At 47.6% G+C, this 26,326-nt stretch overlaps 1 protein-coding gene across 1 annotated transcript in view; it reads right to left on the minus strand.

Moving 5' to 3' along the window:
• CTNNBIP1 (catenin beta interacting protein 1) overlaps positions 1-18,906 on the minus strand; it is a 45,838-nt gene extending 26,932 nt beyond the window's left edge. The window contains exon 1 of the mRNA XM_063106658.1: positions 18,832-18,906. The gene's annotated coding sequence lies outside the window, so the exon portion shown is untranslated. The remainder of the gene's footprint in view (positions 1-18,831) is intronic.
• Between the last annotated feature and the right edge of the window lie 7,420 nt (positions 18,907-26,326).

Genomic DNA, 26,326 nt, shown 5'->3' on the forward strand with positions numbered 1-26,326 from the left:
GAGCCCTGCTCCCCAACGCCCGCCCAGGCGGCGCTGCAGGTCTCAGACAAGCAAGTCCGAATGGCCTGTTTCCTGTCTTCTATGCTCAAAACTGTGTCAATACATGGAAATATGGCACGGAGCAGAGCCAAGTCAAAAAAAGAACACAGAATAGTCCGTAAAGCAACATGCATATGGCCATATAAACGCAGGGAGGAATGCAGGGCGGAATCCCATGAGACAGGGAAGAGGGCTTCGTGCAGGTCCAGCGTGGGGTGGGGGTGGGGAGGTGATCGCCAGGCGCCTGGGGAGGGGGCACCAGAGCATGGCTGTTTCCTATGTCCTTTGAGAGTAGACAGGGCAGAGAGACTTACCAGCTGCGTGGCCTTGGGGACATGTGTTCGTTCATTCTACCAACAGATTTACTGAGCGCCTACTATGTGTTGGGATACGTCCCTACATACATTCTACATACATTCTAGTGAGAGGAGAGAACAGACAATAAACAAAAAATAAGCCATGGGTAAATAATGTGGTATAGACAAAGGTGATAGGTGCTATGATAAAAACCAAGCAGGTGAAGAGAAACAGCAGTGTGGAGGTGGTCCAGGTGGGCCTTCCTGAGGTAAGGCTGGAAGGGGGTGAGGGAGTGAGCTCAGGAGCAGAGCTGGACAAGAGGCCCCGTGGAGGGGGTATGCAGGGTGGCTGGAGGAACAGCACCCATGGGTGCAGTGAGGGGGCTCATTGTTAGGGCCTGGAGGTCTCTGTGAGAGCTCCACTTTGACCTGCATGGAAAGAGCAGCACCTGTGAGGCCAGGAGCAGAGGAGTGGCCCAGTCTGACTTGGAGTTTAGCAGAGCCTCCCTGACTGCTGAACCGGGGAAGGGTCTGCAAGGGCAAGAGCAGAGGCCGTGGCAGGAATTCAGGAAAAACTGCCAGTGTCTCGGACGAGGGAGGCAGGGTTAGAGGCAGCCAGGTTGGGGACACTGGTGCTGGCAGACCACAGGATGGCCAGCAGGCGTACTGCAGGGCATGGGAGGAAGGACATAGGTGAGGACCTGGGTGAGGGCTCCCAGGTTTTCGGGCTGAGCAACCAAAGGTCGGCGTTCCTATCAGCTGAGATGGGGGAGGCTCAAGTGGAGGAGTTTTGAGGGACAACAGCAAGTTGGATTTTAGACAGTTTAGAGCCTTTCCCATCTCTAAGCCCCAGTTTCCTAATCTGTAGAATGCGGTGATAATGGTAACTGCCTCAAGGCAGGTTATGAAAATTACATAACATAAAGAGCACTTGGCACAGTGCCTGGCACAGAGCAAGCGCTCAGTAAACACTGGTTACTATTACTAATGATAAGAGACACAGACAACGCAAGTAAATAGTTTTCATTAATGGATGGGAGATGGGGGTAAAAATGAACAATAAGAATTCAAAGGTTTAAGATAACCCCAGCTTCTTTTCCTCCCCTCTTCCCTCCCAGTTCACCCACCAGCCCCCAACTGCCTTACAGGAATGATAAGGGGTAAAGAGCTGGGGGGCACGGGGGACCCACTTCCATGTTCTGCAGGTCGCCCAGAATCACTAGGGATGCTGTTGACGTTTTAGACCATGTAATTCCTTGTTGTGCGGGGTTGTCCAGTGAAACACTGTAGATGTTTAGCAGTGTCCCTGACCTCTACCCACCAGATACCAGTAGCACCTCCCCTCCAGTTGTGACAACCAAAAATGTCTCTTACATTGCCACGTGTCCCCTGGGGGACAAAATCACCCCATTGAGAACAATGCTTTAAAGAAACAGCTGACACATACTCTGGATTACTATTTTCCAAGTGCTGTTCTCAACCCTTCAGGTAAATGAATCATCCTAATAAAGCTTTACAAATGAGGACATGGAGGTGCGGAGAGGAGATGTCACTCACCTGTGATCACCCCACCACCCACACTGCACTGGGATTCGAACCCAGATCATCCAGGCTCTTACCCACTCTGCTCTGTTGCTCTCTTGCACACAAGGGAATGGATACAAACCCACTCAGAGGCAGGGTGAGGGAGGCAGACGTGCAGCCCTGCTGGAGGCCCTCACCGGGTGGCACTGCAGGTCCTCTGGCTCCACTCTCAGTAATTAAACTGCAACAGCCTCCCAGACTCTGGGACCTCAGGAGCACTGCTTAATTAATAAATTCCACACTGCAGCCTTGTGGGTCCAGAGCCAGGCTCAAGTTCCTGGACCGTGCTCCACCAGCACGGCACAAGCAAAAGAGGTCTCCTGATGACGCTGTGGCAAGTCAGCAAGTCTGCAGGACGCGGTGCCATTCTCAGGGGATGAGCTTGGCATAGAGAATGTGTCCTGAGGTCGCCAACCCAAATTCAAATGCATCTAAGCTCCTTCCTGCTCAGTACATTGCTTCATTTAATGTTAGTCCTCACAACAAGCCTGCAAAGTAGGAATTATTCCCATTTTACAGATGAGACAATGGAGCCTCAGGTAAGGTAAGTAATCTGTCCAAGGCCGTAGAGCCCAGATTCAAATCCATGCTTTCCCTCCATTCTTTCAGCTCTTTCTGGCTCAGAAGGTGACAGAAGCATTATCCATTTTAACTGAAATTAAAATGAAAATTCACCTTACAGAAAAAAAAAAGGAAAGCCAGAGTCCAATCTACTGCCGATTGGACCTCAATCAGAAAATAAGATTTGGCAGCATAACAACATAACACAGTGAATGGCCCTTGATGAGAACCAGGGTGGGGGAGAGGGAGGAGCCAGAAAGACCATTACTAGGCAATTTTGGGAAAATTAAATACAGTAGTTGTGACATGACTGTACTGTATCAATGTTACACACGTGGAGTGTTATGACTTCATCATGGTTGTGCTGGAAAATCTCCTGGTGCTTAAGAGATATAAGCTGAAGTATTTAAGGGTGAAATGTCTCACTGGTCGCAACTTGCTCTCAAATGGTTAAGAAAAAAAGTGTGCGTGTGTGTGTGTGTGTATGTGTGTAGAGGCAGTGGCAGAGAAGAGTACAAGAAAAATACAGCAAAACGTCAACACTGGTGAATCTAGGTAAAGGGTACGGTATTTGCTGTGCTATTTCAACTTTTCTGTAGGTTTGAAATCAACATTGAAAAACTGGCAAAACATGGACCAGCCCATGGCTCACTTGGGAGAACGTGGTGCTGACAACACCAAGTCAACGGTTAAAATCCCCTTACCGGTCCTCTTTTTTTAAAAAAAAAAAGTTGTCAAGAGTTTGTATCCCCATACTGGTAAGCTGCCCCCCAAAAAAAAAAAAAAAAAATTGGGGACACATTAAGAAGCCACTTGGAAATGCTAACATAAGGCAGTGGGGAGAGGCTTGCAGTTACTCTCCGAGGGCCCCGTGATATATAGAGTCCTGCCTGTGTCCCATCCTGGACCGTCCCCAGTGGCTGTCTCCCCGTTGGCCGTGGCTGGGGCTCACTGAGCAGCGAGCAGCTGTGAAGCCTGGCCACAGGTCTGCTAGCATGGCAGTGACAGTGTTCCCAACGTCCACCCTCTGCTCACGCATGCCTGCTGCTTCACAGCAACGCAACTTGCTCTGTTCCAGATTCTGTTCTGGGTGTGGAGCTCTCTGAGGAAGGCCCTTCGGTGAGGTTCTGGCAGCATTTCAATCAAATCCACCAGACCTGATTTAAAACAGGGCCACTATGACCAGGGTGCAGCCTCCATGCCTGGCTGTCCTGACTACCATGGAAAAGGCCAGCACAGAGCCACGGCAGTGGGCCTGGGATGGAGGCACCTGGAAGCACCCCTAGGGCTATGCATCCTTCTTTCTGAGGAGAGGATCTGGACTCAGAGCAAACCCTGCCACCAGCAGGTGCCTCGCACAGACCAAAGGGCTCCAGGAGAGGCACAAACCTGCCTGGAGACAGTTTCCCCAGGACCCACAGGCTGGACAGGAAGCTGGAAGAAATGGTCCCTTCCATCCCGCCTGGTGCAGGGGCAGGCCGTCAGAGCCCAGCTTACCACCACACTCTCTCTACAGCAGTGGCTCTCAGTGGGGGTGATTTCACCCTCCAGGAGATATTTAGTGAGGCCTGGAGACATTTTTGATTGTTATGACTGGGAGGATACTAGTGGTAGGGCAGGAATCAGTGCCGCGTGGCCAGTGCCCAGGGTGAGAAACCTGCTCGGTGGCCACCTCAGAGTTGCCGGTTGCACCAGGCTCCTTCAACACCTCTGGGCCTTTGCACCTGTTATACCTTCAGCCTAGAACATCCTTCCCTCCCCGATTCATGAGACCAAGCCCCCTGACCATTCTCTGCCTCCTTGGGGCTGCCCTGAGGCCTGTGTTTGTACTGCCTGTGTTTCTTGTGCTATAACACTGCACCTGTGTGTCTGAGTACTTGTCTCGCCACCAGACTGGATGCTCTCTGAGGGCAGACCTGAGAGTGGTTTTTAAGGCAGGCCTCCCACAGCCTTATTCTCAGAAACATAATAAAATGGACCCACAGCTCTCATGAAATGTAATCCTCACGTAACTCATAAGTGTATAGGGAGCTGATACATTTTTTTCCAGGTCTCCAATATTTTTATGGACCCTGGTAAAGCTTGTAGGTCCTGGGTGCTGTGCTGAAGAATCCGGATGGATAAAACAGTACTGCCAGCCACATCTGGGGCTCCATAAGTGGCTAAGTAAATGAATAGATTTGAGGCGCCAGGGTTAGATTCACTTGTGAGCCACAAAGTATGCCCCACAGCTTTAGAATGTCCTCACCTCAGATAATCCTAAAACATCAAGGACTTGGACGAGGAGCCTGTATGTGTATACATAATGTTCATATAACTGGATTGGTGTAAGGCATCTGTTCAGATCTTCTGGCTTAAAATATTTATCCTTGTGATTTGGGCCCAACCGGGAGAAAAAGTCATCTAGGACTCCTGTATCTTCTAGCACTGAATTAAGTGAAACCCACCTGTTCACAGCTGGGCAAGAGTAGCCGGTGGGCCTGCTCTGACAACCTCTGACTCAGAACAATGCAAACAGGAAGAGAATGTGGAGCCTGAGGAAGTTTCAAGCCCAAGGACATTTTAGCAGAGGCTGCACCAGAACACTATGGATCCTGGGCTATGTCCTCAGGCTCTATAGTTCTGACCAAGGGGGCATGTGGGTGGAGGTTTTATCTCCATACAGCAGGGAACAAGGACAGAAGGAAAGAAAGGCATCTTTCTGCTTAACTTAAAAAGAGATTCTCTTTTTCCTCCCAGAGAACAGCTGGAGCCCTGAAACCTGGCCAAGTCAGAGCCCAAGACCTGAAGTCAGTAACCAGCGTGCCTACAAAATCCAGCCACAGATCTTCCTCTAATTCAGTCTGACTCATGACCTTCAGCTCTGGCAGGTTCCAGGGGGATGGGTAATGCAGAATTCAGAGCCTGTCTATTTATAAGTGAATGTAAGGGCTGGGATCTTCAGCAAATGCCTACTTGCTCCTGGGTGGGAGGTCTCCCAGGCCAGGCGACCTTCACCATGGGCTGTGCGCCTGGCAGGAAGCTTCTTGAGCAAGGGCATCACAAGACCATCCATGCGAGCTGCTGGTAGAAGGACGTTTTACCTCTCCAGTGACCTAGATCAACACCACAGAGCCCCAGCAGGCTGAGGAAGCCTCTTAACGGGAAAGCTCGATTTGCTCTTCCGGTCAGGCTTCTAGAGACTGGGGTGAAGTAGACTTCAGGCTGCAAGGACCAGTTCCAGGCCTAAGAATCCCAGGAAGGAGCCTGGCCCAGAGGTTTCACAGAGCTTGGGTCACCTCCAGAGAACAAGGCCAGAATGGAAATTTCAGCCCACAGAAGCTCCACCAACCCCACTGTCCACAGCTATGTCAACTCGTGCAGGGTCACAATTTAAAATGTTAATTACATTGGGAAATGTAAAAGTATTTTATTTGATTTTTTTTTTTTTTTTTTTGTCTTTTTCGTGACCGGCTCTCAGCCAGTGAGTGCACCGGCCATACCTATATAGGATCCGAACCCGCAGCAGGAGCGGGAGCGTCGCTGCGCTCCCAGCGCCACACTCTCCCAAGTGCGCCACGGGGTCGGCCCGGGAAATGTAAAAGTATTTTAAAGAGGCAGAAAGGACTGACACAGCACTATTTTTTCATCAGGCGGAGGCAGTTCAGATTTCTCCATGAGCTGCGTAAGGTCCCTTCATTCTGAACCATACTGACAGGTTCATGTCATCTCATTCTCACAGGGACAAGCCTCATTCTTACGGGGACAAGCCTCACTCACAGAGTTCACCTCCCAGTGCTCCGAGTCCCCGCAGGCTGGCCTGCCCAGATCACCCTCACCAGCTCCTCTCCCTTTGCCCACAATCCCTCCGCGGCTTCCCCCCAGTAAAGTCTCCTATAACTGGTTCAAATAAACAAGCTTCCTGAACTGAGTTTGCTGCATCCCCTCAGAATCCCAGGGCTGGGAAAGCCTCCGGCGTCCTGCTGGAGGGTCATTAAATCCATCAGGTCACCTGCAGGATGAGGGCTCAGTCTCCCCAGTCTTGCCCAAGAAGCAGCAGGCTTGGCTTCCAGAGCCAGCCCCTCCTCACTGCCCACCTCTGGGGATGGCCATCCTTGGGACCTAGCTGAGAGGCTCCAGGTGAAACCCCCTCCAATCAAACACTTAAGAAAATAAGATTTAAGGCCACTGCCTCTTTCCCATAGGCTCTCAGCACACATATGTGCTAATCTGCATAAAACATAGGTGTGTCTGTTTACCTCACAAACATCCCATGTGCTACAGACTGCAAGCCTTCAGGACAGCGCACATCTACAAGCCACGCTGTTTATTTGTTTGGGTAATTGTTTCTGTCTACTACAGAGGCAGCGACCTTCCCTCTCCTTTCCCCTCCGGCTGCCTTGGAACAAAACATAATCCAAGGAAGGAGGAAACTTCCCCTAACAGGCTGCTGAGGACTCAGTTTCCTTCCTTCCCAAATGTTTAACAAGCTGATGACCAAAATCCAAAAATGTTTTAAACAAAGACACCTTCAGAATCTCCCAAGTGTTTATGCCATTAACTCGTGGGGGGAAATGGTATTAAGACGAAAACTCCCAATGGGTCATCACAAGGCCTTTATCCAGTCTCAAGGCACAGATGGTGATGGCTGGAGCTGAGGCGAGGGAATGTCAGAAAAAACACACATGCCCCAAGGAAACAGGAAACACAGTACCTGCGACAGCAGGAATCCACCCACAGCCCCCTGGAGGGTCTGCTCAAGGCCAGGGCCACCATGGAAAAGTCAGGAGGGCAGATGGAAATGGGCTTGGAGGCCCAGGGGCCAGTGTGAGGATGCCCAGAAAGAAACTGTCCCCATTCCCAATGGGTGTATGCATAAACACCCAGAGCTGGGCACACCCTGGCAGTCCAGTTCAGGAGCCAAATCCCCATCACCCATTTGTAATGACATCCCCATTTCCTAAGCCACGAAACCATTAGTCACTAAACCACAGAAAGAGAGCAGAAGCTCCCGGCAAAACTGGCCTGTTAAGAGCTCCCCTGGCAAAAAGATTCCTGGTTTTACAGGCCAACAACTCACCCAAGGCTGCCACATTTCACAAAATGAAACCCAGGAGTCTTTTTACAAGCTCATCTCCACAGAATGCAAGCAGAACCTGCTTTCTCGCAAAAATTCTCAGCTGAGAGGAAAAAGCTAATATCAAGGTTCACTGAGAGGTTAATTACACTACACATTAGTTTGATGACATTTCTGAGGATTAAGACTTTGTTTAAATCCAGAGAACTAAAGTTCTTTGCAAATTTGCTTGGAGCACATAATGCAATGTTAAAGGAAAAAAAAGTACAGGCGTCGACACACAGGAGAAAGCATGCCAGTTCTTACCTGCTTCTAGAAGTCTGCCAGAAAGATACTTTGTTATAAAAACTTCTAAGTCCAAAAAAAGTATATAACTCACCCAAAAAAGAAGTTCCTAAGAGAAAGGGAAACACGCTGCAAAGGGGAAAGAAACCAGAAACCCAGGACAGTGACACAGGAGAGCCCAGCAAAGGCAAGGGGCCTGCGACTAAAATAAATTTCAGATGAAATAAAGTTGGATTTTTTTCTCCCCACCTTTTTATTTTGAAAAATTCCAAAGCGACAGAAAAGCTCAAAGAACAGCACAATGAATGTCCAACACCCTGCCCCAGAATCAGCTCTGGTGACATTTTGCTACATTTGCCTGGCACCCCTCTGTGCTGTGGGTACATGTTGGGGAGTGTACATTGCTTCTTTTCCAGAACCATTTCAAAGTAAGTTGCAGATATCATGGTAATTTGCTAAATGTCTCATCATGATCTCCTAAGGCCACTCTCCTACAATAGCACTATCGCCCCAAAGATTCAATACTGACCCAGTAGTATCTCTGATCTACAACCCATATCCAAATTTCCCCAATTCCCCCTTTCCTTCAATTTGGCCTTTACTGGTTCTTAATCCAGGATCCGATCAAGGATCTCAATTGCATGGCGTTCCCATGCTCTTTAACCTCCTGAGTCTAGAATGGTTCACAAGCTTTGGCTTGTTTATCACGACATCAACATTTTTTAGAGTCCAGGACCATTGTCTTTAGGATGTCTCACAATCTGGATTTGTCCATTTTTTCCTTAGAATTAGATAAAGGTTAAACATTTTGGCAAGATGTCCCAATGGAGGTGCCTAACACCAGTTTGCCCCATTTCTGGTGATGCTAGGTTTGATACCATGGTTATGGGTCAAAGTTTTAAATATATAAAATAGAAAGTAAAGACATTAGAAGAAAACACAGGAAAACAGTTGGAGAAGAAAATAATAAGAATTGAAACCAAGAAGTAACAAAGACTAAAAAATCTGATTACATAAAAATCAAAACTCTGCATGGAAAAAACAATATGATCAAAAGAACAATGACAAATTGGGGGAAATACGTGTAACACATATCATAGCCATGGAACGGACTTCCTCAATATATAAAGAACACTTGGGGCCGGCCCCGTGGCGCACTCAGGAGAGTGCGGCGCTGGGAGCGCAGCGGTGCTCCCGCCGTGGGTTCGGATCCTAGATAGGGATGGCCGGTGTGCTCACTGGCTGAGCGTGGTGCGGGCCGGTCACAAAAAAAAAAAAAAAAGAAGACTTGTACATCAGTGAGAGACTGCCAACCCAAGAAAGAAATGGGCTTTAATAGAAAGGATATAATAGATTGTTCATAAATGGCTCTTAAAGACATGAAATGATGCTCTACTTCCTCATAAAGAAAATTAAAATTAAAACTATAATGATATACAGCTTCTCACCTGTCAGATTATCAACAACCAAAAAGTTTGACTTTTGGTCAACGTATGGGGGAAATAGGTATTCTCATACAATTTGGGTGGGCATATAAAACATCACTATCTAGGCTGGTCTGTTAGCTCAGGCAGTTAGAGCATGGCCTTGTAACACCAAGGTCAAGGGTTCAATTCCCCGTTCTGGCCATCTGCCAATAAAAAATAAATACACTAAAATATTACTCTCTCTATGGAGGGCAATTTGGCAATACTAAAATTTTATTTTATTTTATTTTATTATTATTATTTTTTTTTGTCTTTTTCGTGACCGGCACTCAGCCAGTGAGTGCACTGGCCATTCCTATATAGGATCCGAACCCGGGGCGGGAGCGTCGCTGCACTCCCAGCGCTGCACTCTCACGAGTGCGCCAGGGGCTCGGCCCAATACTAAAATTTTAAACATTTGTACCTTTCACCCTATCATAGTAATAAAAGACAGAAAACTCAAATGCTCACCAATTGGAGATGGGTTAATATAACCAATTAATAGAATGCCATGGAACCATTAAAATGAGTAAGGTGGTTCTAAATGACCTCAGACAAGTTACTTAACCTCTCTGTGCCTCAGTTTACTCATCTGCAAACTGTGGACGACACAGTACTTAATTCATAGGGTTGCTGTGAAGAGTAAATGAGTTAACATAAATAAAGAACTTATAACAACACCCAGCACACAGGAAGAGCTCAAGAGGTGTTGGCCAAATGACAACAGTGACGACAATGATTCTGATGATGTTGTGGAATGAGTTCCAGTATTTACTGTTAAGTGAAAGAAGTACACAGCAAAGCACTAGGTATTACAGTTTTGAAAAAATATATACACATATATAGTGTATGTGTGTGCACGGTCACGCATGTGTGCAGTCACGCATGTACATGACGTGCTTATATAAGTGTAGAATGCCTCTGGTTAAGACATAAAAGACTTTGGTTAACAGTGGTCACTTTGCAGGAGGGGGACTGAGTGGCTGTGAATCCAGGGACAAAGGAAGACTTAGTTTTCACCATACAGCCTTTTGAATTCTGCACTATGTCTATTTTAATCTACTCAAAAAAAATGAGTAATTTTTTTTAAAGGAAGTGGAATGGGGTCAGAAGATGAGACTAACATAACTCACTTCATCTGGGGAGTCCTGCCAGCCCAGCACAGTGTCTGATATTGAGCCCATCAATGTCCACCATCACCGTTCACGGGTTTAAGAGAACACTTCCCTTCCAAGGAGGTTGGGAAGTGAGAGTGAGCAGCAAAAGCAAGGCAAAGGGGTGCCCGCGACCTCCTGATGGCAGTGGCAGAACCACCACAGGAGGGAGGAAGGAGCCTGGACTCCACACTGGTCCCAGTGACTGCGATCCACTGAGTCCCACCATGAACTCTAGAAGGCTGCTCTATGCAGGAAAGCAGAACTGGAGCCTAGAGAGACCAGCTGCTCCCTTGCCTGAAAGCAACATCACGCCTCCTAAAAATCGCTGGCACCCCATCTTCCTACAAGTCCAGTGACCAGCCAGAGGAAGGCCATGTGCCCTGCGAGGCTGTGGACAGTGCCAAGAACACTGACAGACATGAGGCAGGAAGACCCTCTGCCTCAGCCCAGAAGCAAGTGTGGAGCAGAGCTGACCTCGACAGTTTCCACCTTCTGCTCCCTACCTCTTAAATAAAATGGGATCATTCAGGGGCTCAGGACTATCCCCTTACTAGCTTAAAGACCCCAAATTATCACAGCAGTATTCACAGCTTCACGTATTTAAATAAGTCCCTACACACACACACACACACACACACACACACACACACACACACACACACACACACACACACACACACACGAAAAACAAAATCACAAATGGAAAATCATTAGAATGTCCTCTACCTGGAAGAAACTTAGAAGGCCTAAAATAGGTCTTATTCATATTCCTGCAGCAGAAGAATATTAGAATATTTGTCAAGGGCAAGGGTCAGGATGGGTCTCTGGAAGCTAGGGCTGCCTGGGGCAGGAGGCTACAAGGCTGGGGTCTGGACAGGGAGGTCAAGGCTAACCCATCTCCTTGGAAACTGGTCCGTGGTTTGCCCTGGTGATTTAGCACAAAAACAGGGGCAGGGTCCGCACTGTGAGAGATGCATAACCCACAGGAAGCCCAGCTGGCAGAACCCAGGACTGTGGGAAGGAATGACAAGGTGCTAACTTCATCTACCAGGAGCTGTTACTCAGTTCAGAGACAAGGACCATGGGATCAGCAGCAGGAAACATGTGGGTTGCACAGTTGGGCCATAGTCAGGCCTGAAAAAAACTTTAATTGGAGCTGGTCTCAAGGCCTCCTACCCAGATCTCCACATGGGAGAGGATATAAAGTGGGTCACATTCTCCTCGCTGAAACAGAGTCACTGCGGGCCCAACCACACTTGAGGATGTCCAGGTGCACTGAGTGAACTGATCTCCTTGCTATACAACCATTTCCTCCTAATCAGACTCTGAATGATCCTGCTCCACCCCCCAGACTGAAGGAGCAACTGATTAGCACCAGGACATGTCAGAGGCCTGGTAAAAACAACATCGTCCCAGGATACACCACTCTGTCCTGGCCCCTTCCTCTCACCCCGATTGTGGGTAGCCGCCTCTGCCAGCCCTTTGCCCTCTCCACCCTAGCCTTAGGTGGGGGAAGAGAGGAAGAACATTGTGTGCTTTCATATGAACTGCTGGGCCTCCCTGACCTTGGTCTTTGGAGAGACCTGGAGGCCTGTTACTGGGCAGACTTGGGGAAGAAAGAACCCTGTCCCCATCCCACTCTGCATGTATTGACCCAAAACAGGAGCTCAAGAAAACAGGGATCCACACGCATCAGTTCCTTCAGGAACCCTGTGGGCACACTGGAGAGCCCACCTGCTACCATATGCCTGCTTTCCAGAGTTGGCAGGGGGAGACTTGTCAGAAAGGAAGAGAATTCTGGAGAGACAAGGTCTGGTGGCTGTCACAGAAGAAAGACACCAGGTTGGTGGCATAACTTCAAAATCCAGTCCCCTAAGCAAAAACTGGAAAAAGACCCTCAATGGGATCACTCCTCCTTGACTTGAACACAAGTAACAGTCAGAGTTAAGGCTTTAAGAAGGGAGTTCTTACCAAGCAAGGCTGCCAAAGTGCTCACTGTTTCTAAAGGTGCCCCTGCCAAGTGCAGCTTTTGCTACGTGTGACACAGAAGGGCTCTACTCTATTAACTCTTCCCTCACTCTTCCAGGAAGCAAACTCAGCCCCCTACCTTAACACCCACCCTGGCAGGTGACCACTGGGGACTTAAATCCTGTCTCTCTTTCTAAGAGTTCAAAACACTCGCCAACATGTTCCTTTTCATCCACACGACCCCAAGTAGATGATAAGCCTCTTGCCCCTACACTGTCAGCTTTGTACTGGGAAGAACTACTTTCACCCTGCATACCATAGTATTCTCGGTACCTTTGATGGTGCCCGGATTGTAATAAAGCCTCAATATATATTCATTAACTGAATCAATGAATCATTAGAAGGAAGGAGGCAAAGAAGGGAGGACGAAGGGAAGACAACCACCACTTCTTACTATCTCTGTGGCTTGTATTACAAAGGACATCAGAGCCAGGATTAGAAACCAAGCCCTTTCACCCCCTTCTCAGCCCTGCCATTGGTGGTCCTCGATCGTGTTACGCTGTACAGCATACACACCTGCTTACAGAAGCATATATGGTATAACACAACCATGAAAAATGGCGGCACATTTATGACCTCCAAACTGCAGAAGGGGGAAAACAATGTTTTGGTCCAGCTATGCCCACCACAGAAGGACACCCTTTCTTCTGGAGACTGCTGTCTCCCTTTTTATTTTTTGGCAGCTGGCCCACGTGGGGATCCGAACCCATGACCTTGGTGTTATCGACACCATGCTCTAACCAACTGAGCTAACTGGACTACTGGCTAGCTCTTGTCTTCCTTTTTTTAATGAGGCTTCATGGAGGACCAAGGGCATAATAGGTCCTTAGCAATCTAGTATAACAGCAGTTGGAGCACAGTTCCCTTTCATAAAAGAAGTTCAAAAGTACTTTGGCTCAAACAAACATCATAATGCCCCTGAGAACTATGGAGGTACAAGTATTATTATCCCCACTTCCAGTTAGGGAAAATAAGGCAAAGGGAGGTTAATTAGCTTGCCCAAAGTCAGACAAGACAGCGAAAGGGCCTAGGATCCCAACCATTTGCAGCAGCCAGTGAGCTAACTCTGGCTACCCTAAGAATGTCACCTACAGTGGCTTAAGGGAGTTTTTTTTTTTTTCATTCTCTATAGTTTCTGCTGAGAAACAATATGTAACATGGTGCCCAGAGCTTCACTTGGGAACCATACTGCCAGGGTTTGAACCTTGACTCTTCCCAATTAGCTGGACCTCAAACAAGTTACCTCAGCTTCTGAATATGTAAAATGGTAATAATGGCATGTATCTCAGCAACTCCAGAGAGGATGAAAGGAGACAATGTATATAAAACGCCATTATCATTCATTTTCTCATTTTCTAAATGAGCACTTATCACTCTCATAATAAGAAAACCAGCTACATTAGAAAAAGGTTGCACCCACTTTAGTTTAGTTCAGTTTTTATGAGGTGACAGATGACATATGACTAACAGGCATTTCGGATTCTGCAAATGAAATGCCCCAGGTCCCTGAAAGTGACTTGCAACACAACAGTCTGATTTGATTCCCTCTAACACATTTTGGCCTCTCAAGGTTGACAGAGCAAGTGGCATTGGGAACAATAACTGACAATGAAATGCCTGAGTGACGATCTGAAAAGCCAGCCAACTGCAACAGGTCTAAAGAGGCCAACTCTGGATTCCTGGCAAGCTGAGCCCCTGGGTTTAAGATGCCATTTCTCTGAGTGTCTGCTGAGCTTCTCGATTCCGCTCAGCCCAGACCAAAGAGAGCCAATGCTTTCTAGGTACCACCGTGTTCCTGTTCAAGTGACCAAACAGGAGGTGTTCAGAGGTGAAAGTGGGCCTGACCCTCTACGGAGGGCCTGGTAATATCCAGCAGAAGACTAGAAGAGAAGGGGGTGGGGGTGGGAGTAGGAAACCTGTCCAGTCATTCTTAGTTTACCCCCGACAAAGAAACTCTGACATATATATGTGTGTGTATGTGCATCCTTGATGCACACACGAAAACAGCAGCAAATCTTCAAGGTTACATAAAAGTCACTGCCAAGATAAGAAGCTCTACTCACACGGAGAGGAGCAGAGAACACACGACATGCCACTGTGGAGGACAAGATGCTAAAGAGCTGGCAACACTCATTCATTCAAGAAACATTTGCTGACAGCTTATGGACTCAGGGAGAAAGGACAGCTCAGTGAAATCTGCAGGAGACACACACACACATGCTAGGACCTTTGTCAACCTAGCCAAGGGTTCCCATGTCTTCTGGGTACCCAAGCCACAGAAATGAGGAACCTGAGGGGAATAAACTCAACACTGCTGGCTTGCTGGCCTCCAAAAGCCTTCCCAGGACAGGGACAGCCCACCCAACTGCTCTTTGTAGCATCCTGCTCTTGCTCCTAGTACAGACTCAAATATCTTCTGAGACTCCCAGGAAAGGTTCCCGTGCAGTGATGTCCCACTGCTCAGAATTTTTTTTTTTTTCTGGTGGCTGGCCAGTATACCCACTATTCAGAATTCAGGAGTAAAATCCAAACTTCTTACCACAGCCACAGATCTGGCCCCTGCCAACTCCTCATTCACCATGCTCCAGCCCCACAGAACATATTGCTCTTGCTGTTCTCTCTGCCCATGAAGCTGTCCCTCTGGATCGTCATCCAGGTCTCCATTCAAAAGTCACCTCCTCAGGGCCGACCCTGTGGCGCACTAGGGAGGGTGCGGCGCTGGGAGCGCAGCAGTGCTCCTGCCGCAGGTTCGGATCCTATATAAGGATGGCCCGTGCGCTCACTGGCTGAGCGCGGTGCGGCCAGTCACAAAACAAACAAACAAACAAAAAAAAAGTCACCTCCTCAGAGCTAACTAAACTTATGGCCCTCACCCTCATCCCAGCCGTGCCCCATCTCGTTGCCCTGTTTTATTCTCTGCGTATCTCCTTTCCTCATCCTACATTCTTTCGTTCACTGCTTACTTGTCTATTCTTTCTCTCCCACTAGAAGATAAGCTTCATCAGACCATGCATCTTGGCGATCTTATTTTAGGCTGTATCCCCAGCACTTACAACAGTGTCTAGCACATAGTAGGTGCTCAATAGGCTATTCAGTTTAACAAATATTTACTGAGTCCCAACAAAGTTTAGGCACTGAACTATAACAGTAGACAAAAAAAGACAAAATTTCTGCTCTCAAAGAGCTTAAATTCTGATGGGACGTAGGAAGCAGATAAATAAAATAAAGGTGAAATAATAGCTAATACTTCTTTTTTGGGGGGTGGGGTAGAGGCTGGCTGGTACCCAGAACCGAACCCCCGACCTTGGTGTTACAAGGTTGTGCTCTAACCAACTGAGCTAACCAGCCAGCTCCTATAGCTAATGCTTCAACTAAGCACACACTAAGTGTTAGGTGCTGTTCTGAGTATCTAATAGGTATTACTTAATTTAATCCTTCCAACAACTCATGAGGGAAGAATTATAATTTTACAGATGGGGAAACTGAGACACTGAGAGGTTAAGTTAGTTGCTAAAGATCACGCAGCTCATGGTGGCAAAACCAAGATCCAAATACAGATAGTCTCGGTACAAAGTCCGTGCTCTGATTAAGAGCTCTGCTTCATATTTGCCAAGTGTCAAATAACTACTTGCTCAGCACCTTCTGCAGCTGTTCTCTGTAGGCAGGGCTGTGGAGAGAGCAGACCCATCAAGGAAGGGCTGCCCTGTCCTGCGAGCATGGTGGATGAGAGATGGATGGGTGTACCACTGTGTTGCACCCTGGGTGAGAAGCTTACAAGGAAGCTCGATATGATGAAAAGACAGGAACAGAGTCAGGATCCCTGGGTTGTAGTTTTAGGTGCTAACAGATACCCAGGCAAGTCGACCAATATTTGATGAGTTGACACTTTGTGTAGGGCACTGATCTAGTCTCTGTGAGGGATGCAGAGATGAATCCAATAGAGATCCTGGCCTCAGAAAGCTTAGAGTGACATGCAAACACATGGAGCTGAAACAGAGGTAGAGCGTGACAGAGGCACCCTAAGAAAATGTACAAACTGCTATGAGACTTCAAGGAGTTACCCAGCTTCCAGGGGCCATAGGTGCCCAACCACAATGGAGGGGCTGGCCTACATAACCCCTAAGGTCCTCTCATGCTGACATGTTCTGACAGCACAGATTTGGAGGAGCATGGAGATCAAGTTTTACTCTGGTTAATAGCTCATGTTCATGGCCACTGAGTTGTTCTCTCACCTACCATGAGAAGAGTCCCAACTTCTTTGTGCAACATCTTAGAACAGAGGCAGGGCAATAAAGCTCCCATTTAAATAATGCAGCCGGATGTGACAACTAAGCCCAGTATGTTCTGCTCCACTCCACCTCTAACTGGTTTTTAAACCCACCCACCCTCTTCCATCAAGGAGGGGTGGCTTGTTTTGAGAGCACGTTGTTATAACGTGGAGACTGCTCTGAGCTGAACCATAAGGTCTGCCAGACTATAAGCAAAAGCCAGACATCTCACCATATTCATGTCATATTCCTAGACTCTAGCACAGTACCTGGCTCACTAAGTAAGGTTTGCTGAACTAAACCTGAGCACAGTCAAGTCGAGAATTTCTCTACTAGACATCTAACACTCAGTTGGCATTCCCCAAAGTTTTTCTTTCCAGCTCTCATCCCTTCCCAGGGGGAACAGACTGATTCCACCTCTCCACTCGTGCTGCTACCCCCCCAGTCCCTCAAGCCACCATCGTCTCTTCCTGGGAACCTTATCCCTGTCTCCACCTTGCTCCTTACAATCCAGTCTCCACACTGCCTCCAGAACAATCTTTCAAAACAAATCAGATCTTATTATCTTTCTGCTTAAAATACTCCAAAGACTTCTAACTGTACTTGGAATAAAATCCAAACTCTTTATTACAACCTACAAAATCTTTTTTTGGACCTACAGAGTCTTTCATCTTCTGGCCCCTCCCCACCTTCACAGCACTTACCAGTACTGAAATTATTTTGTCCACTTATTTGTTCACTCACTTATTGTCTGTCTTCCCACCCCTTTAGAATGTCACCTCCAGGAGGACAAGGACTGTGTTTGTCTTCACCAATGCCCCAGTACTTGGAATGGTGTCTGGCACGTAGTAAGTGCTCACAACTGAAAGGAAGAATTTCCATCCCGTAGAGGTGACTTGCATTTACAAGGACCACTAACTCCACCAGGAAACCGTGAATGACAGACTGGCATTTAACAGCCGGCACCCTTATTTATGATTCAAAGTCCTGCTTTGGTAGCTCTGGACACTTTAATGGCACAAGAGATCAGTTATCGCTTAGGGTCTAAAGCCAGGAACTAGAGCCCAGTGGTTGCAGCAGGGAGCTAAGAGTTAAGGCACTTAGGAACAGAACCTCAACACAAACTCTGACTTGCCTCCAGGTCCCCTACCAACACCCTATGCCTCATTTACCCAGTGGTTGACCAGGCACGTTTCCCTTAGTTCTGTGAGTGACAGGAGACAAAATAATTAACAGCTATAGCATACTTAGATCCCCAGAAAGGTGCTGCAAGCCACACGTCTCATTAATCATAAAATTCTTGATTTGCTGCCAACATAGGCTCCCTCGGCCTTCCCAGGGGCTAACCTGACAGCAGGTACTGCTCAGACAAGTTCAGCACATAAGAGGGAGGGAGGGATGTAGGGCCCAGCAGAGGGTGAGAGTCCAGACCTAAGTGTCTTGGTTACCAGCTTCAAGAAAAAGGCAGGTGATTGGGGTGGAGGTGATGAAAGGAGGTGAGCAGTGCAGTTTTGGACTCCAAGTGGTTAATTTTGCAGGTTCACGTGTACACGCCCGCCATACAGGTGAGACATATGCCTCCAAAATGTATCTCCCAGGAACGCTCAGCAGGGAGGGTGGAATCAGGGAAACCACTGTTCCATCAAACTACGAGAGAGGAAGGGTTGCCCAGTAGCCAGACCTTGGCAGCATTTAGTTTGGGGAATACGGAGGGTCAGGATGCTGGAGTGGGGAGCCAGGAAGGAAAGAGACAGGGGATACCGGGATCAGGAGGGTGGACGGCGATGACAGCCACGCGGACGCAGTGGGGTGAGCCACGGGTGGGTGGCTCGGACACCTGTGGAGGCGACCCCGGGGCGAAGGTGAGGGAGGCAGGAGGGCGGCCTGCAGCGGCAGGCGGCAGCGGCCGGCGGGGCGAGGAGGCCCGGCCCAGACGAGGGAGCCGCGCCGCCGGGGCAGGCCGGTGGGTCCGAAAGGGGTCGGGGTCGCACTCCGCGGCCCCTCCCCGGGAGACAAAGGGACGGCGGCCCCCCCGAGCCCGGCGCGGCGCGGGCCCCGACGCTGCGGGCGCGGGCCGGCCTCAGCGCTTACCTGGGCCGCCCGACCCGGCCGGGCCGGTGGGGGCTGCGGGTCCGGAGCGCGGCGCGCGGCGGCCTGTTCCGGGGCACGCTCAGCCGGAGCAGCCGCGGCGGCGGCGGCGGCGGCAGCAGCAGCGGGAGCGGCCGCCTCAGCCTCCGCCTCCCGCTCCGTGAGTCACCACGGCGGGGAGAGAGGGAGGCGCCAGGTCGCCGGGGGAGGGACCGGCGGAGGGGGCGGCATCTGGCTCAGCGCGGACGGCGGAGGCGCGGCGACGGCAACGCCCGGGGAGGGAGGCGGGCCGCGGCGGGCTGGGCGCCGGGGCGGGGCCTGCATGAGAGGCGGGGCCTGGGTGCGTGCGGGGCCCCGTATTGGATAACCCAGTCTGTGGGCGTGGCTACCTGCTGAGGGGCGGGGCCTGAGTGGTACGCGGGGACGTTCACTGGACTCCTCGGGCTGTGGGGCGGGGCCAGAGGTCTGGGGGCGTGGCCCCGAGGTGGGCGGGAGGAACGCGGCCGCGGGTAGTGGCCGAGTCCGCCTTGAGAGCAAAGGGGAGGAGCGAGCCGGGGTGGGCGGGGCAGGAGAGGCGGGGCTCGGAGGAGGAGGTGCGGCCTGAGGGAGGGGCCGGGGTGAGGCTGGAGCTGGCGCTGCTGTGGGGCCGCTCTGCTTGTCCCCAGCTGCTCCAGGAGCAGCGATCCCGTAGAAATAATGGCCTCTCCCGCACACCGGCGTGTGTTTGAACACGGGAGCAGCCAGGCGGGGCGGCATCCTCGCTGAGGCCGGTTTACCCAGAACCCCTGAACACTCTGGAACGGACCAGGTCGCAGAACATTTTAGAGGCGTGGTCTTCCTGCGTCGCTGAGCTGGGGACGTTGCTACCTTTGAGACCGTTTAGGCCCGCTCTTGAATGTGGGGCCAAACCTGGGATCAGTGGAGCCCGACAGCCCAAGGAGTGGCCTCCGTCGGTCCACTGGACTCAGAATACCGTGTGTGGGGGAAGTGAGCGCGTTTCCCTGGGGGGGCTGGGGGGTCCGTGATTAAAATATTTCTATAGAAAGTCTGGCTCTATCTGAAGAGAGGACGGAGAAACAGCCCATTTTAGGCAAAATGAGAATTGCTTTTAACACCCACCTTCCTTCTAAAGGGACTCATGTGTACCTGTACGTGTGGTCTCATTTTCAACATTTTAACAGTTACATAGTGTAACACTAACCCCAATTCAGAATCCCTCCTGCCTCGCTTTCTTCATAATCTTTCTTTTTGCCCTTTTTCTGTCCCATCCTCTTTTATTACCCCCTATGGAAGAAGGATACGAGACGCCCTTTTTTTTTTCTTTTACTGTGTTCATATCCTGCGATATACATATTACTCTTTACTCTTTTGATTTAACTGCATTTTAGTTACAATTGAGGAATATTTTAATTTTATCAAAAGTCATGAGATTATGAAGTCTTTTTTCTTTTTTTTTTTTTTTTTTCTTTTTATTTAAAAAAAGATGACCGGTAAGGGGATCTTAACCCTTGACTTGGTGTTATCAGCACCACGCTCTCCCAAGCGAGCCACAGGCCAGAGCCTGAGATTATGAAGTCTTAAAGGCCAGAAATATGTCATTCATGTCTGTATTCCCATCGTTGTCCAGAAGACTACCATCCCCATAGCAAGAGCTCAACAAATATTTGCCAATACAATGCACCAGCTGGTCCTTCAAGTTTCCCAGAGTGAGCAGACCAATGCAAAAAACTCAGACACATTCTAATTATTTTTATGTAAATATTGATGTTTAAACAAATAAAATTGAACATGTTGCTTGGTATTCAGGACAAAGTATAAATAATATTTTTTAAAAGATATATATTTAAGGATGACGGTAAGAAAAGAATGCATAAAATAAAAATGTCAGTGTGAAATAATGCGTGCTTTTTCTTTTTAAAATTTTTTTCATATTGTTATGGCCAACGTCCGACGGGTAAAAGAAATTTGCCCACGAGAACCGGGTGATAGGAAAAGGAAAAGAGTTTATTTCTGGCAGCCAGGGCTAAGCAGGCCAATCGAGAAGCGCAGCCCCAAGTTGAAACCTCTCACAGCTTTTATTTTTAGCTAGGCGGGAATCTTTCGCACCTGACACAATCTAGCCAATGCAAGCAAGCCAGCGATACATAAGCTAATTTTGTGGGTAGCCCTGTAGACCCTCCCCACCCTGGATTCCCCAGAGGGACTTTTCAGGCTAAAATGGCAGAGCCGCCTAAAATGGCATTGGCCATGCTACTCTGTTTATTCCTCCATTTATTTTAGCAAGCGACTTGTACAGAAGCAGAATGCATATGTTAAGGTCAGTAGGGGTTGGAGTATCCCTTAACAATATATATTGTTTGTCTTTTTCGTGACCGGCACTCAGCCAGTGAGCGCACCGGCCATTCCTATACTGGATCCGAACCCGCGGCGGGAGTGTCGCCGCGCTCCCAGCACCGCACTCTCTCGAGTGCGCCACGGGCTCGGCCCAATATATATTGTTTTTATAGTTCAAAATTGCAGTAAGTTCGTCAACACAGCCAGCCTTTCAACTACACCATCAACTAAGAGTTGGAAAATTCTGCATTTCTAGATAGCAGTATTTCCTCAGGATTAACTCAGGCTCTACCCATCTGTGCCATCTTAGTGTGAGACACTGAAGGCTTAGGAGGTAGAGAACATCTTTAGTTCTAACAGCCCAGCACCATCTCTTTCCCTTGGGGAGCTGCTCTTCTCTACCCCACAACTCCCCACTCCATGCCCAGGTGCTAATGAAGCTACCAATAACAGTATTCTACACACACACACCCCAAAAAACAAAACAGCGGAGACATGTGACCTAAGCAGGATCCAAGTGCAATCCAAGTACTGCAATCCAAGTACTACATTTTCTTGACTACTGGTCAAGAGGTAGGACATGACCCAAGCTGAGCCTGTCTGAGTCTTTCCCTGAAACTTTCTTAATTAGAAATGAAGGGAAGCTTTCTCTTTCGCATTGGATCAAGAACTGTAAGAGTGTGACCTCAAGAATGTTAGCATCATTGTCCACCTACCCTATGGAAAATCCTGGCAGAACGAGGCCATGTTACTGGACAGAAACAGATACCAAGATTTGGAGGGAAGGAGGGAAAGGGAAAGGGAAAGGGAGAGAGACCCCTAACATAGTATGTGTTCCCCAGTTTCAGTAGACCTTACACTAGCTCTGCTCACACCATTTCACACTTAATAGGTCCTCAAGTTTGCCTCTCCTCCAGTGTTTCCCTCCCTCAGTAATTGGCACCACTGTCCACCCGGTTGCTTATACCAGAGACGTTAAGAGCATCCTTGACTCCACTGTTTCCTTTTCCCCTCATTTCCAGTTCATATTGTTTCTACCCCATGCCATATCTGCAATCTCCCCACTGACTACCATCTCCACTCATCTTCCTCAGTTTAAACTACCATCAACTCTCACCTTGACCCCAGCAATAAACCTTCAAGTGGTCTCACTAGGCTCTCCCTACCACCCCCAATCCATTGCCCACACAGCAACTAGAGGGATCTTCTTAAAATGCATCAGTTTTGTCAGACTTGTGCTATTCAACTACTTCTCTTTATTTTCATGATGACGTTCAAAATGCTTAGCATGAGGCCAGCCCGTGGCTCACTCGGTAGAGTGCGGTGCTGATAACACCAAGGCCATGGGTTCGGATCCTATATAGGGATGGCCGGTTTGCTCACTGGTTGAGCGTGGTGCTGACAACACCAAGCCAAGGATTGAGATCCCCTTACCGGTCATCTTTATATAGGAAAAAAAAAAAAAAATGCTTAGCATGGCTACAAGGACTTGCATGATCTGGATCCAGGCTGATCTTGAACCACTTTTGCCAACTGGGCTCCAGCCACACACGTCTTCTCCCTATTCCTTGATCACAGGGAGCTTCTTTGTGCTTCAGAACTTCTGAGTGTGCAGTTACCTGGGCCTCAATGGCTCTGCCCGATTTCTCCCCCCGCACCTGCCTGAATATCTGGTCTTTGGTCTTCTTCTTCAAGAATTTTCTTAACCTATGCTAGCCCCGGTCCCACAGTATGGCCATAAACTCCAGGAGGGCAAGGACCATGTCACTGTGGCCCACTCCCACCTAGCATAGTACCTGGCTCAACAAATATTATTGCATAGATAAATAAATGTGTGAATATACCACCCGGATCTTTCCCTTCCATTGGCCAGCCACTCCTACTCCCCCACTCCTTCCCCCCAACTCCATTGCTATCAACCTTCTCCTCTTTACTCTTCTCTCACTAAATTTAATTCTATATTTTCTCCTCTCAGCCTTGGGGAGGGCATCCCTGTGATCCCAGAACATATATGTATCTTTAAACAGTTGCTTTCTTAAGAAAAAAAAAAAAAATCTGTGTTTTCTATACCAAAGGGATAACTGTAACAGTGAAAAGTTTAGGCCGAGTATTAAACAACAGTGGAGCAATAGCAGGCTGTAGGGAAGGGGAGCTATTTTAATGCAGTCAGGGTCTATGGCAACACTGGTCCTCAACTTTTACACCATAGAGGGGCTTCCTGCTTGTGAGTTGAGCAGGGGCAAGGTGAGAATGGGTGAGAAAGAAAGAGACTGTACTGAATCAAAAAGAGATTTTTTTTTTAAGTAAAGAAAAAATGAGAACCAATTATTTTTGTTTTTTGAGAACCAAATTTTAAACATTAATTAATAATTTCTAGTAATACAGAAAGTGAAAAAAATTATTATTGTTTGCTTTGGTCCCTGTGTTTGCCATCCTGTTTACATTTGGTACAGCTCTAACTTCTCTGAGGACAGCCAGTGATAAGGAGACTAAGGGCACAGCAGACAAAGAGTGCCACAGTCATGTGCCATCCTCCTGTGTTATGTGCCTTGTCATCTAATTTTACTTTGGAGATAATAAGGAATAATTAAACACAATGATGAAAGCATTCTGTAGATCAGTGAATATACATATCTGGTGTCATGAGTAGGCTATGTGCAGCTGTGAACATCTGGCTCTCTGCTAGCTTGCCCCCAGACTGTTGGTCTCTGCAGCATCTGATGGCATCACAGAATCGTGCCTGTATGTACTTGGGAACTGTATCTTTTAATACAGTTGAGAATTTCTTTGAGTGTTTTGATAGATCAATATGTCTTGTAAGTGTATTTCATCTTTGCAGCATCAAACATTCTAATCACCTAGTAAAGACAAAGCAACCGTAAGACCCTAATTTGGATCTAAATACTGTACTCAGCCTATTAGCCTTTAAGCACAGTAGTCTGTTTATCACCTTTTTTCCTCCTAGTTATTTTCCAGCTAAAAACAAACAAATAAAAGACTATCCCTAAAAGCAAATAGTCCCTACTCTCTAGGAATAGGTGAAGAAACAGGGGTCTCTCCCCCTCCCTCCAGCACATGGCATTGCGTTTCATACTTGTAGATGTTGCAGTGCTATCAGTGTATTCAGGTGAGACTGAAAAGACCATTCAATTGGCAAGCAATTCCTTCCTCACCCCACTCAGGTACAGATTGCCCAGTAATTTGCTGTTGCAAACAAGTAGCAGAGCCTGTTACCATTAAAGATCTGTAGCTTTGCTCTTACTCTTCACTGTTGTAAGATAGTAGAAATTTTCAAACCTACCTGAGACTATAACCCTTAGGTTTCACATTTATATGTTTAGGTAGGGTTTTTCTGAAATCCTTTGCTATTTGTAAGACTGAGGTCTAACTTTGCCACAATGTGACAGACACTTAGACTTTGCATTTGGTTCAACAGAAGCTGATCAATCCAAATGAACTTTATGGCTTTGTTTTCTCCACACCCCCACCTCACTTTATTACTGTTTTGGGAAATTACTTCCCATCAGCAGTATTTGCCCCCAGCTGGGAAATCAGAGGGGGCTCTTTTTTATAGTTAATAAACACTAAAGGCTGAGGGCTGCAAATCTATGCCCTGGTGGCATTTAATGAAGAGCCTCACATGAAAGCTTATGCAAAGGGCACAGGCATGGTGCAAATGGCCTTGGATCCAAGATTACTCACTCTTTTCCCACATGCTGCAGAACAGATAGTAATGATTATTAATTATTTAAGCAGAAAACATGACAGCCAACACAGGCAGCAAAAAAAGAAAAGAAAAAAAAAAAAAGGAAGCTGCACTCTAGGATCCTCTGTTGAAATCATTTTAATTAGTACAAGTTATGGAGCCAAGGGAAATAGACCAAGATACTTAATAGCAAAAGAACTTAAAAAAAAACATTCTCTGCCACTTTTTTGCTCTTAAAAAAAAGGAGGGGGGTGGGATGGGATGGGTAGAGAATTTTTAAACCTGTGCTGGCCAGCTGCCAAACACACACACACACACACACACACACACACCCTCAGGTTATATTTGTATACATTGCTGACAAATGGAATTGGAAAACAAAATTGCTTCCACGGACTCAGAAATATATGTATATATTTTGGAAGCTGGCAGGTATGGCGTTCTGAACCCTCGACCTTGCTGTTATCAGCACTATGCTCTAACCTAGTGAGCTAAGCAGGTTTTACGTTTTCTCTAGGTATCATATATCATGATACCTAGAACAGTTTCTTCCTATTAGATAAGCTGTGACACTATTTAAAAAGTTAAGGACTAGAGCTGGCCAGTTGGCTCAGTTGGTTAGATGACTGTGCTGAAGATAACACCAAGGTACAGGGTTCAATCTCTGTATTGGCCAGCTGCCAAAAAAAAGAAAAACACAAAAACAAAAAACAGTTAAGAACCCCAAAAGGCATAGTTTTGATTTTACTTCCAAATTCTAGGACTATCATCACTTGTGTGAAAATTATTGGTAGTTCTATCACAATCCAACACTTCCATATTGCCAGCCTCCCTGCAGCTCATAATGACATTTCCTCTAATTACTATAGTTGTAGAAGTCTAACTCTCATTATTACTACAACTAACCTGGCTCTGTGACTAACAAGAGACCATGTTTCCTTTTGGGTGTCATTTTCTGACCTCGTTCTGATATCCATACTACCTTACACTAAGTTCTTACAGGACTTTTCAATTGCACTGATCCGTATCTTCACCTGACTTTTGTTCAAGCATATCCAGTATCTTTAGTCATTCAAAGAATATTTATTCAGTGCTTCCCAGGGTCATGGCACTGTGCTAGGCAAGGGATAAAGCTGCAAATCAGACACATACTATCTTTACCCTCTTAGTGGTTAAGACAAATTAATTATGCAATTGAATAATTCATTACAACTGTTGTTAAGTGCTAAAAGCTGAAATACAAGGAGTTGTGAGACCATATAATTGGGAATCTAACCTTGTATTAGGAAACATTTAAGCTTACACTTGAGGTATAAGTTGGAGTCAACTAAGCAAAGAGTGGGGAGAAGAGCAAAGCAGAGGGTGGACCAGCCCATGAAAAGGTCATGAGGAGGCAGAAGAACATGGTGAAATCGAACAACTGAGAGAGAAGGCTGGGGGCTGGAGTGCAGAATGACA

This window comes from Cynocephalus volans, chromosome 8 (genome assembly GCF_027409185.1).
Source record: "Cynocephalus volans isolate mCynVol1 chromosome 8, mCynVol1.pri, whole genome shotgun sequence".
NCBI lineage: Eukaryota > Metazoa > Chordata > Mammalia > Dermoptera > Cynocephalidae > Cynocephalus > Cynocephalus volans.